Raw genomic sequence first — 9409 nt, forward strand, 5'->3', positions numbered from 1 at the left:
TGTTGATCCTGAGACATTAGGGACCCAGAGTGGCTGGAGAGGTAGGGCAATTCTTAACATACAATTAAATAGATTAGTGTGTGTCTGTAAGTGTTAAATATTCCTCCATCTGGAACTAAGACCTCCAGACTTGATATGTGTAGGGTCATTAGGAGTAATAGTGAAAAGTGTCACTCCCATGTCCATCCTTTGGTTCCTGGACCTGTAAATCCTGAATATTGGAGAAATAGCACCATTTATTGGATGCTGATTTAAAGCACATATAGTCTCTTGAAGAACATTGCCCCAATCCTGTATGGAATTGCAACCTGGCTGGCACCATAATTATGTTTTTAGAAGGCCATTCCATTGTTCTCTAAAGTCAAGAAGTTGAGGAACATCATCAGTAAGACCAGTGAATTCCATGAGCACAGGCCTAGTGCTACACTGAATTTCCTACGAGCAGAGTCCCTAGATCTGAAGTGATGCTATGCAGGACGCAGGATACCAGGCCAGTAAATAGGGATTCTGTAAGTCCATAGATAATAGTTTTGCCAGAAGCATTCCATACAGGGAAGGCAAATCTGAGTAAGTGTATATTTGAATAAAAAAAATACAGCCTGTCATAGTCAAGGTTTTATATCAACTTGGTTTGGTTAGGATTCTCAGTTATTTGGCAGTTAGATGTAGTAATTCCCTTAATAAGATATAACATCATATAAACATTTTAGTGATGAGATCTATGAGCAGCTAACCAATTGACAGGAAGTTTCCATAGAGGGGTATGGCATTCTTTTAATATAAGTGATTTCTATGTAAAAATTTGCTTGCTTTTGGCTGGGTGTGGATCTGGCATCTGGTTCATCACCTGACCTCTAGGTATGTAAGTCAGTGTGGCCTGCTGTTTTTCCTGCTGATCCTGAAAGTTGTCAGCAGCCTGCCATCTTCCTCACTGACCTTGGATTCATTTATCTCTGCAGCCAGACATTGATCTTGGGCTCATCAGCTCCTGCAACTATGCCAGTCAGGGGAAGCCTCCAACCTGACTCCTGACTCATGAACCTAGAAGTTTCCCACCTATGCAACTGTGTGAGTCATTTTCTTGTTTTTGTTATATAGACACTTGTCTGTCTGTCTGTCTATCTATCTATCATCTATCTATCTGTCATCTATCACACACTTCACTGATTTTACTTCTCTGAGATATACCCTTTCCATAACAGAAGTGGTCTGATGTCATCGATTTGCCTCAGGGTTTTTAGTTGATCTCTTCAAGGAATGGTCAACTCAGTGTTGGTTTCTCCTGCTGGCAGATTGGGCAATTCAGCAGTGACTGTAGCCAAGTCAGACTTGGTAGGTTTTATGTTAACTTGAGTGGACCAGGATTCTCCCATGATATGCTACAGTGTGGTCAACTCCATGATGGTATCATCTGTGAAGTAGTCAAGCAGTTTTGGAAAGAATAGGGTGCAGTGCCACACAGTCTTCATACAGTGGAGGGAACTTTTATTTGGGGTGTAACCTACTCTTAGTATAGATTGGCAGTGTTTGGGGAAACTAGTTCTGGACCTGAATTTTGCATCTGGTACATGGGCATCCTATTAAATCACCTGTCACTCCCAGGAGCCATCAGTGGACTTCTGACCTTGGATTCATTTGGCACACCTCAGATTCATTCAGCTCTGCATTCACCAGCCTGTGCCTCTGCCACTACATAAGTCAGGAGAAGCCTTCAGCCTACATCTGACCCATGGATTTGAACCAGACTGGACTTACCCACTTCTTCAACTGTGGGAGCCCTTTCTTGATATAAGTAGCTCTCTCTCTCTCTCTCTCTACACACACACACACACACACACACACACACACACACACACACACCTTTCTCTATACACACACACCTCTCTCTCACTATATATATACACACACACACCCCTCTCTCTCTCTCTCTACACACACACACAAAACCATCACTGGTTTTGCTTCTCTAGAGAACAAATACCATGATCGGAAATACTTGTTGCTGAGCACATGCGTATCATCCATCTTTGCCACTATGTCCACTTTGTTCATGACCTCTTAGGCAATGACTGGTGTGGCTGGGGAAAGAGGATGACTGGTTTCTATGGAATTTGTTAGCCTATCTACTCCATTGTTAAAATTCTTCTCTACTGAAGTAACCCTTTGTGAGCATTCACATGAGACACACATATCTTCACATTTTTGGCCCGTAATGAGAAGTCTTTCCACATACCTCTTTCTCATACCTTCTTGTGACGAATTTTCTAATCATGCTCCTTCTAAGTTCCTGGCTATCCCGTGAAACCATTGGCCACCACCCATGAATCAGTATACAGTCTTGCATCGGCCATTTCGCCTTCGAAGCAAAATGAACCAACAGTTGCACGACAGGAAGTTCTGTCCTTTGGGACACCACTGTCCTTGAGGGAGATCCCATAAATAGTTACAGTCTCAGAAAGCCACAGGGCAGGGTGGTGGTGGGTGGTGTTGGTATGAGTCCTCATTAACTGACAGTGATAAATATCTATATAATATATCTTAATTCTTATATCAAGAAAAATAATTTGCATTGTTGTGGAGGTATAGAAGTAGGCAAGTTCCAAGTCTGAGGGTCAACGGTCTTAACTCATGTAGCTGCAGAGATTAATGAACCCAGATTGGCAGGTCAGATGGCAGACTTCTGGCTATAGAAGTAATTGAATCCAAGGTTGGTAGGTAAGATGACAGGCTGCTGACAACTCCCAGGATCAGCAGGCGATATAGCAGGTCAGTGGCATAAGTCCAAAGATGAGATGATGAGCCAGATGCAGGATCCAAACTCAGCAAACAGCACAACACCTTTTCTTATTGGAAGCAGCCACATTCCTGAGGAGATCTCATCATCGGGGATTACTATGTCTTAAGTGCCAAACCACTATGAATCCTGGTCCAACCAAGTTGACACAAAAACTGAAATAATCACAATGACATTTTGGCATTTAAGTCTTGGATCTGTCTTGTGTTAGTTTTAGTGTATGATATGAAGCATGGAGCATATTTCATTTTCTGCAAATAGCCAGTTTGCCAGCACCATTTGTTAAAGAGACTGTCTCTTCCCCCTTTAATAAAATTTGGCATTTCTAGAAGATCAACAGTTTGTGGGTTGATGGGACTTATTTCTGTTCCATTTTGCCACTGTGGCTGTATAGTATGTTTTGTTACTGGGAAACATGAGGTCTCATGCTTTATTATTTTCCTTCAGTATTATTTTGGGGTCCACTTGCTTGGGCTTTCTCCTTAGGATTGACTTTAAGGTTTTAGTTCTAGCATATGGTACAGGTTAGCCTCGGGGTAAAAGAAGGGCTAGAGTTAATGTTCATGTTCTTGTTCAACACTGTGCAGCTGGTTCTGACTCATAGCGACCTGAGTATACCAGAGCAGAATACTGTCCAATGCTGCATTTTCTTCCAAAAGATTCTTACGTTTGTGCCTATCTTCGTCCTCGCTGTGTCAATCCATCGTGGAAGGGTTTCTTTCTTTCTTTGCTGTCATCCTGTCCAAGCATGCCATCCTTTTTTCAGGGACTGATGACACGTCCAACGTGCATGAGACGAAGTGTTATCATCCTCACTCCCAAGGAGCATCTTGACTGTCCTAATTTCAAGGCCGATTCGTTTCTTTTTCTGGAAGTCCCTGGCATACTCAATATTTATGGTCAGCACAATAATTCAAAGACATCCATTTTGCTTTGGTCTTCCTCATTCATTGCTCAGCTTAGCATAGGGGATTGAAAGTGCCCCGGCGTGGGTCAGGGTATCAGAGTCCTCGACATGACGTCTCTGCCTTTTCAACCATTGAAAGAGGTCAGGGTATCAGAGTCCTGAACATGACGTCTCTGCCTTTTCAACCATTGAAAGAGGTCTTTGGGAGGTTTGTCCAATGCAACACAGCGTTTGATTTCTTGCTGGCTGCCCCCATGGGCCTTGATTGTGGATCCAAGTGAAGAAGATCCTTGACAACTTCAATCTCTTCTCTGTTTATCATGATGTTGCTTATTGGTCAAACTGTGAGGGTTTTTGTGTTGTTTATGTCAAGGTATAATCCATACTGAAGCCCTTTGACCTTTATCAGTAAGTTCTTCAGATTTTCTTTGTTTTCAGAAAGTAAGATTCTATCTTCGGCATATTGCAAATTGTTACTGAGTCTTCCTCTTATGCTGATACCACATTCAGGTTAGTGCGAGGGCTAGGGTTATGCTTAGGTTTAGGGTACACACCGGAGTTCTTGATTAACTTATGTCTAGAACCCTGGTGATGTTGTTAGGGAAGCATTAGACTGCTAACCACACATTTGGTGGTTCAAACCCACCAGGTGCCCTATAGGAGAAAGGTGAGGCCATCTGCTTCCATAAAGATTTACAGCCTTGGAAACCCAATATATAGAGTCACCCTGAGTCCAAATCCACTTCATGACAATGGTTTTGTTTTGTTATTGTTGTTTTAGAGTTATGGTAAGGGTTGGGTTAGGTCTAGGATTAGGTTTGGGGTTAGATATAGATTTAGCACTATGACTAGATCTAGGGTTAGCTTTAGGATTAGAGTTATTGTTATTTTTAAGAGTTACTTTTAAAAAAGAGTTACTTTTAACAGGGTATGGGTTAGGTTAAGGATAGAATTAAATCTAGGGTTAAGTTTAGATTAATGTAAGAGTTAAGGTTCAGGTTAGGTTTAACATCATAATTTGGGCAAGGATTTAGAATTAGAATAGGGGTAGGGCTAGAGTTAGTGCTAGAATATGGTTAGGATTGGAGTTTGGATTGGGAATAGTATAAGACTAGAGTTAGAGTGGGGGTTAATGTTTGGATTTGGACTTTGTCTATAGCTAAGTTTGGGTTTACAGTTAGAGCTAAACCAAGTCTAAGAACAGAGTTAGAGTTACATGTAGTATTAGTGTTAGGGCATCAAGGTTAGGGCATCATTTAGGTATAAGGGTATGTTTAGGTGTAGGGCTAGTTGCTAATTAGGGCTAGGGTTAACTTTTGCATTAAATCTAAGGTTAGGGTTAGTTTTAGGATTGTTGTTAGGGTAACATTAACGTAGTGTTTGGTTTAGAGTTAGGGTGAGAGTTAAAACTAAGGTTAGTTTTAAGTTTAGCATTAAATCTGGGATTTAGGTTAGGTTTAGGGTTAGTGTTAATGATAGGGTTAGAGTTGTGTTTAGGGATAGAGATAAGGGTTGTAGTTAAAGAGGGGCTAGTATTAGGCTATTGTTAAGGTTAGCCTTTGGGTTACTTTTTTGGTTAGTGTTACATCAAGCATTAGGATTGAATGTGGGCTTAGAGTTAGGTACTTAGTGTTAGCTATAGATCTAGAGTTACTGTTAGAATTAGATCACGGATTAGAATAAGATTACAGTTATAGTTATGATTATAGGCACATGTAGGGTTGTAAGTATGGTTAGGGTCTCTGCTAGGTTTAAGTGTTTCAGGTTAGGATTAGATCCGGGGTTAGGATTAACATTAGACTGAAGCTACAGTTAGAGTTAAGTCTAGGGTTAGGTTGAGGTTAAGGATTAAGGTTAGAATTTTATGTAGAGTTCTAGAGCTAAATCTAGAATTGAGATTAGGCTTATGGTAGGGTTACTTTTAGGGTTAGAGATAGGGTTAAGAATAGATTTAGAGTTATTTTTAGGGTTAGAGATAGGAACAGAGCTAGCTAGGATTAATGTTATTGTTAGGGTTAACATGGTTACATTTAGTGTAACCAGAATATCTGTCCTGAGATTCAAAGTATTTTAGTACATGATTAGTGTCGTAGGCTGGGTTCTCTAGAGAACCAAGGCACAGTAAAGCTTATATATGTATGTGTGTGTGTGTGTGTGTGTATATACATATACATATAGTTAGTTAGATAGATAGAAAGAGAATTAGAGAGAGAGAGAGAGAGAGAGAGAGAGAATGTGTTTATGTCGAGAAAATGTCTCACGCAATTGGAGAAGTGGGCAAGTTCTAAGTCCAGGGAAGTTCCACGTCTATGGGCCAGATGTTAGATTGGAAGCTTCTCCTGGTGTGTAATCGGGGCTGATGAACTCAAGAGCAGCAGGACTATGACAGGCTTGTGGCTGCAGGGGCAAATACATCTAAGATTGGCAGGTTAGATGACAGGCTGCTGATAACTTTCAGGAGTGTAAAGTAATATAGCAGTCTATTGGCTCAAGTCCAATCATCTGGAGGCAGATGAATCAGATGTAAGATCCAGACTCAGCAAACCTTTCCATCGCATCGACTTATACTGGGAGCAGGCCACAACCTCAAGATCTCATCATGGCGATTACTTCTCTTACCTGCCCCACCACTGAGAATCCTGGCCCAGTCAAGTTGACCGACATAACTATCACAAATAGGAAAATATGTGTGGAATTTCCTCAGTAAAACAATGTGTTGTGAAATTTTTCATCCTTGTTATACACATACACATTGGAAATCTGGATAACTGTATTACATGTAGATTAGTGGGAGAATCTGTAGAGTGGATTAAAACAAAAGCTTTTATTGTCAATTAGGTGAAGGTTTACAGAGTTATTGCATTCACCAACTCATACACATTTTCTTTCACCATCACTTAGTCTCCTTCATCCCTCTGTTTTGTTTCCATTCTTCTTTCTTCTCTAACCCTTTGGACTCTGTCGTTGAGTAAATGCTACCCTTTGATCTTAAATGATTGGTTATACTAATATGGGGATCGTTCAGTTACAGAATTAAAAGGTGACTAAGGTGACTAAGGGTTATAGTCTGGGGGATTCCCACAGGTGAGCCTGGTATCCTTTATGAGTTTGAGTTCTGCTCTACATTTCCCTACCACTCTATCCAGGATTTTCCAATGTAATCCCCTTTCTGAGCAGTCAGCAGTGAGAGCTGAGTACCACATGGTTCTCCGGGTCTCGGGGTTGTAGAGACTGATGCTTTCACGGTCCATTAGTCCACTGGATGAACTGTATAGCTATGCCCTTTTTTGATTGAGAGAGATCATTATTTGCACTTTAGATGGCTGCTCACAAACTTCTAAGACTTTAGTCACTACTCACCACATTAGAATGTATATTATTGTCCTTGTGAACTGTGCTATGGTCACTGACCTTGGTGTCCCCTAAGACTATGGTCCTGTTCCCCCAGCCCCAGTGACTCGTTCCCTCAGGGTGTTTGGTTATGTCTATTTGGTTGTCACAACTTTCCCCCTGTATGCTCCACCCTATTCATGGATGTATTTGCAGCAAATATGAATACACACACACACATCTTTCCTTTGTCAAACCTATCTATCTCGCTATCACTATCTATCTGTCTATTGGTGGCTATACTACCATTTTCCCTCCCACACCTATTCAGCTTGCATGTCTATACTTGTAGCTCACGACTATTGTAGGGTTGTGCATACCATGCGATTTGCTTTTGCTGCCTTTGATTCTTACAACTTCCCGTCTTCATCATTTTCTGTCAACCTCCCTGTTATTGTCTATTAGCTTCACTCAAGTTAACGCTCGTCTACCCTTTACCCAGCGACTTTCCCTCCCTCCCCCTCCTGCCACTGATAACCACCAAAGAATGTTTCTTTCAGTGTGACAGCTTTTTCTTGATGACTAGCCTTCTCATGCAATACCTGTCCTTTCGTGATTGCGTAATTTCACTTATAATTACGTCCTCCAGGCGCATTCTGCCAGGAGGTGTTGTGGAGCTGGTAGCTCCTACTGACTGGCGTCCTCACAATGGTGGAACACAGAAACCCTGGCCCGCCTGGTTTGGGCTGAAGTTAGTGACGTCCTTCGCCAGGCCTGTGCTTGCAGATCTCCAAAGAGAAAAACCTCTTGGGAGATAGCTTCACAGCTTTATACCATGGAAGAGATTCATTTAGTTTTCTTCCCCAGCCCCCTATCACCTCCCCACAACAAACAGCCACACCCTCACTCTTACCCCAGATGGGGGTGGGGGTGGGGGGGTTGAAGAACCTGTGAAGCACCCACTGCTGACCTCTCTGCCCGTGAGGCTATGGGAGACGCAGCTCCATTGCCCAGTGCTGCTGCCCGGTGGAAAGATGTCCACCTCCAGCAGTAAGACGCCACCGCTGCGTTCCATGGCCCAGAACAGCTGGGCCAGGAGCATCTCCAATACCCCTGTGAGGAAACTTCAGCAGCGCTGGATGTTATTCAAGTACGTACCATGTTTGAAGGTGGTTTCATGCAAGTCACATGAAGAAGTGATGTAATGGACATCCATAACCATGACCAAAGAGTGACCGTGGCTATCATTGGCTCCAGTCCTTCCTGATGTCATGCTGCTGGCCCAGCTAGCCTCTGGATGGGATGACTTATGACAGGCCCCCAAGGGAAAAAGCTGCAAGGCTACAAAGGCCTTAGTGCTCATCAGGCTCCTGCCCTAGACATTTGTGAAGCTCTTAATTCAGGACAAATGGAAGGAATAGCTACACCTCAAGTTTCCCAGACACTGCTGCTACCTCTACCTCTGCATGGAAAGACTACTTCATCTATTAAACAAACAACAAAAACCTGCACCCACTGCCATCCCGGCAACGTTCACAGCATCCCTATAGGACAGGGTAGAACTGCCCCGTGGGTTTCTGAGACTGCAACTTTTTTTTTTTTAACATTGTTGTGGCTTTATTCAAAACATAGTTACACAAAGGTATTAGTCAAAAGGTTCTGAAGGAGAGATTCTTGAGGAACTTAACACACGACACACACACTGCCATACAAAGAGCATAAAAATAGCACCCCAAACCTCTACAGCGTATAAAACTTACCTTTATTTCTTTGCATGAAACATCACCCACAAAGCAAAATTTTAAAAGTTATCTGGTGGTTCTAAGTGTAAGCTTCAAACCAACAAACTTTGTTTTTGATTGCACAATAAGATCGTTGATAAGAAAGTCAATATATAGCTATATTTATTTATTTTTAAACATTTTATTGGGGGCTCATACAACTCTTATCACAATCCATACGTGCAACTTCTTACAAGAGTAGAAAGCGTCATCTATTGGGAGAGGCTAATTTACCTCATCTTCTCACAAGTGGGCTGTGGCAGGTGTACCTGTTTGAAGCTCACCCTCCAGGGATCAGAGCAATACCAGGAGTATCCAGTTCTTCTCTGAAGTGTCTGGGGTTACCTCTGCTGCTTTTGTTAGTGGGGAGAGACTAACACATACCCCACAAAAACTTACCTGAAACCCAATACCTACAGTGTGGGCCACATTCATGGCCAGCACCACTGCAGGTACCATGAACCAGTGGGCAGGCCCGCAGGGCAGAAGTGAGGCCACGTCAGGAGCAGCCACCAAGGACTCCCGAGGGAGACACAAATGCGGTGTCGCTCCTGTGGGCTCCCAAAGAACATCAACATGGCTGTGGCACAGAGCGCA

This window comes from Echinops telfairi, unplaced genomic scaffold (genome assembly GCF_000313985.2).
Source record: "Echinops telfairi isolate 266 unplaced genomic scaffold, ASM31398v2 ScPeMD7_7424;HRSCAF=8462, whole genome shotgun sequence".
Lineage (NCBI taxonomy): Eukaryota > Metazoa > Chordata > Mammalia > Afrosoricida > Tenrecidae > Echinops > Echinops telfairi.